Genomic DNA, 4567 nt, shown 5'->3' with positions numbered 1-4567 from the left:
AATTGAAGCTTATCTTCAATGCTAACAAAACTAAACTAATGGTGTTTTCTAAAGCAAGAAATAGACCTCTGAACCTTTCACCTATTACTACCTGTCAGGGCAATGAGATTGAGGCTGTAACCTCATATAAATATCTTGGAATTTTAATGGATGACAGCTTCTATTTTAAATTGCATATTCAACAACTTACAAAATAATTGAAGCTGAAGTTGGGATTTTATTTTAGGAATAAGGCCTGTTTTTCTTTTGAAGCCAGAAGGAGGTTGGTATCAGCTACATTTATGCCTATACTAGACTTTGGTGATATTTTATATATGAATGCTTCCACTCAGTGTTTGCGGTCAATTGACACCCTTTACCATGGAGCATTGAGATGTATTTTCAACTGCAAAACCCTTACGCACCACTGCACTTTATATGCCAGGGTTGGCTGGCCTTCTCTAATCACTCGTAGGCTCAGTCACTGGTATAGTTTTATTTACAAAGCCATTTTGGGTTTACTACCTACTATTTGGGCATTTTTATACTTCAGAAATGTGGTGGATACTTTCTTCGTTTGCAGGACTTCATTCTGCTAACTGTTCCAAATGCCCGAACAAAAATTTGGTAAAAGGGCTTTTATGTACTCTGCGCCATCGGGTTGGAGCACCTTACAAAATACTGGAATAACTTGTCCCGATTGGTGTTTTTAAGTCATTGATGAAGGATTTTGAGGCTCATTCCTTGACCTGTCAATGTTTTTGATTTTCTGTTTCATGATTTTGTTACACTCCTGAGATTTCTATGGTTTTTACTAGATTACCTGTAGTTTTTCATGTCTGTCTGTAATTGTGTAATGACTTGGTGCTGCCTATCTTGGCCAGGATGCTCTTGAAAAAGAGATAAAATCTGAATAAGCCCTTCCTGGTTAAATAAAAATTAAATGTCTTAAAAGTAATAATAGACTGTCATTTCTCTTTGTTTATTTGAGCTGTTCTTGCCATAATATAGACTTGGTATTTTACCAAATAGGGATATCTTCTTCATAACACCCCTACCTTGTCACAACAACTGATTGGCTCAAATGCATTAAGGAAATACATTTCCAAAATGTACTTTTAACAAGGCATACCTGTTAATTGAAATGCATTCCAGGTGACTATCTCGTGAAGCTGGTTGGGAGAATGCCAAGAGTGTGCAAAGCTGTCAAGGCAAAGGGTGGCTACTTTGAAGAATCTAAAATCTATTTTGATTTGTTTAACAATCTTTTGGTTGCTACATGATTCCATATGTGTTATTTCAAAGTTTTGATGTCTTCACTATTATTCTACAATGTAGAAAATAGTAAAAAAAATAAAGAAAAACCCTTGAATGAGTAGGTGTCCAAACTTTTGACTGGTACTGTATATGAACCACAGGAGATTGGTGGCATCTTAATTGGGGAGAACGGGCTTGTGGTAATGCATCAAACAAATTGTTTCCAGGTGTTTGATGCCATTCCAAACTTTTGACTGGTACTCACATTATACACTGCCCAAAAAAATAAAGGGAACACTTAAACAACACAATGTAACTCCAAGTCAATCACACTTCTGTGAAATCAAACTGTCCACTTAGGAAGCAACACTGATTGACAATAAATTTCACATGCTGTTGTGCAAATGGAATAGACAAAAGGTGGAAATTATAGGCAATTAGCAAGACACCCCCAAAAAAGGAGTGATTCTGCAGGTGGTAACCACAGACCACTTCTCAGTTCCTATGCTTCCTGGATGATGTTTTGGTCACTTTTGAATGCTGGCGGTGCTCTCACTCTAGTGGTAGCATGAGACGGAGTCTACAACCCACACAAGTGGCTCAGGTAGTGCAGTTCATCCAGGATGGCACATCAATGCGAGCTGTGGCAAAAAGGTTTGCTGTGTCTGTCAGCGTAGTGTCCAGAGCATGGAGGCGCTACCAGGAGACAGGCCAGTACATCAGGAGACGTGGAGGAGGCCGTAGGAGGGCAACAACCCAGCAGCAGGACCGCTACCTCCGCGGCTTGCTGGAGGTCATTTTGCAGGGCGCTGGCAGTGCTCCTCCTTGCACAAAGGCGGAGGTAGCGGTCCTGCTGCTGGGTTGTTGCCCTCCTACGGCCTCCTCCACGTCTCCTGATAGACACATTTGAAGACATGTCTTGAAAGTTCTGTAAAAATAGAATGCACATTTGCATATTTTTACAAACCCAAATTTGTACCACTTTTGAAGAGCAACCCTATGGGCCCTGGTCAAAAGTATTGCACGATATAGGGAATAGGGTGCCATTCGGCAAGCACACCCAGGAAATCCACCACATAAACTATGTGACCATTACAGCATCGTTATAAGACAGGCCGCGTCTGAAATGGCACCATATTCTCTATATAGTAGTGCACTACTTTTGATCAGAGCCCATAGGGTTATAGTGCCATATCAGACGCAGCCACACTTTACATGGGAGATGTTTGCAGGCATCAAACGTTTACAGGCAGAATATAGATGACATTAGAGCAAAGAAATCAAATTCAAAACAGCTTTATTGACAATGACAGTAGTGTTTATACAAGGCCAGAGCTAAGATGAAGCTCAAACAGTGCAATAAATCAGATTAGATATGAAAAAGATCCTAGCTTTACATGGATTGATATAATTTGGACTGGATTTGTTGTATCCCTTATAACATTGGTTTTGTTTCAAAAAGCTAAGTATAAAAAAAAAGTATTTTTTTTTAAAAATGGAAGAGACTGAAAACCCCTGATGAGACCCTGAAAGAGCTGTAAACAGTTTCCTTTTTTAACTTAATTAAAATACAACACACACACTTTCCACTTGGTTCCTGAATAGGCAGTTCATACATACAAACATATAGTGCCGTCAAAGTATTCAGACCCCTTGACTTTTTCCGCATTTTGTTACGTTACAGCCTTATTCTAAAATTGATTAAATAATTTCCCCCCTCAATCTACACACAATACCCCATAATAACAAAGCACATTTTTTTTGTGTGCCATTTTTGCTAATTTACAGAAAATTCTAAACTGAAATACCACATTAACATTAGTATTCAGACCCATTACTCAGTACTTGTTGAAGCACCTTTGGCCGCGAGTACAGCCTCGAGTCTTCTTGAGTATGACGCTACAAGCTTGACACACCTGTTTTTGGAGAGTTTCTCCCATTTTTTACCGCAGGTCCTCTCACGCTCTGTCAGGTTAGATGGGGAGCATTGCAGCACAGCTATTTTTAGGTCTCTCCAGAGATGTTGGATTGGGTTCAAGTCCGGGCTCTGGCTGGGTCACTCAAGGACATTCAGAGACTTGTCTCGAAGACACTCCTGAGTTGTCTTGGCAGTGTGCTTAGGGTCGTTGTCCTGTTGGAAGATGAACCTTCACTTTTGAGATGGTGCCAGGTTCCCTCCAGACGTGACTCTTGGCATTCAGGCCAAAGTGTTCAATCTTGGTTTCATCAGACCAGAATCTTGTTTCTCATGGTCTGAGAGTCCTTTAGGTGCCATTTGGCAAACTCCAAGCGGGCTGTCATGTTTGTTTTACTGAGGAATGGCTTCTGTCTGGCCACTCTACCATAAAGGCCTGATTGGTGGAGTGCTGCAGAGATGGTTGTCTCTCTGAAAGGTTCTCCCATCTCCATAGAGGAACTCTGGAGCTCTGTCAGTGACCATCAGGTTCTTGGTCACCTGCCTGACCAAGGCCCTTCTCCCCTGATTGCTCAGTTTGGCCAGGCAGCCAGCTCTAGGAAGACTTGGTGGTTCCAAGCGTCTCCCATTTAAGAACGATGGAGGCCACTGTGTTCTTGGGGACCTTCAATGCTACAGAAATGTTTTGGTACCCTTCCCCAGATCTGTGCCTCGACAAATCCTGTCTGAGCTTGACGGACAATTCCTTCAACCCCATGGCTTGGTTTTTGCTATGACATGCACTGCCAACTGTGGGACCTTACATAGACTGGTGTGTGCCTTTCTAAATTATGTCCAATCAATTGAATTTACCACAGGTGGACTCCAATCAAGTTGTAGAAACATCTCAAGGATGATCAATGGAAACAGGATGCACCTGAGCTCAATTTCGAGTCTCATAGCAAAGGGTCTCAATACTTACCGTATGTACACTACTGTTCAAAAGTTTGGGGTCACTTAGAAATGTCCTTGTTTTTAAAATAAAAGTACATTTTTCTGTCCATTAAAATAACATCAAATGTATAAAAAAATACAGTGTAGACATTGTTAATGTGTGCACAACTGAGTAAGAGGACAAGTACATTAGAGTGTCTAGTTTGAGAAACATACGCCTCACAAGTCCTCAACTGACAGCTTCATTAAATAGTACCCGCAAAACACCAGTCTCAACGTCAACAGTGAAGAGGCGACTTCGGGATGCTGGCCTTCTAGGCAGAGTTCCTCTGTCCAGTGTCTGTGTTCTTTTGCCAATCTTATTTTTTTTTTTATTGGCTGGTCTGAGATATGGCTTTTTCTTTGCAACTCTGCATAGAAGGCCAGCATCCGGGAGTCGCCTCTTCACTGTTGATGTTGAGACTGGTGTTTTGCGGGTACTAT

The sequence above is a fragment of the Salvelinus fontinalis genome, chromosome 4 (assembly GCF_029448725.1).
Source record: "Salvelinus fontinalis isolate EN_2023a chromosome 4, ASM2944872v1, whole genome shotgun sequence".
NCBI lineage: Eukaryota > Metazoa > Chordata > Actinopteri > Salmoniformes > Salmonidae > Salvelinus > Salvelinus fontinalis.
The sequence above is the reverse complement of the archived record's forward strand: the minus strand, read 5'-3'. Positions refer to the sequence as shown.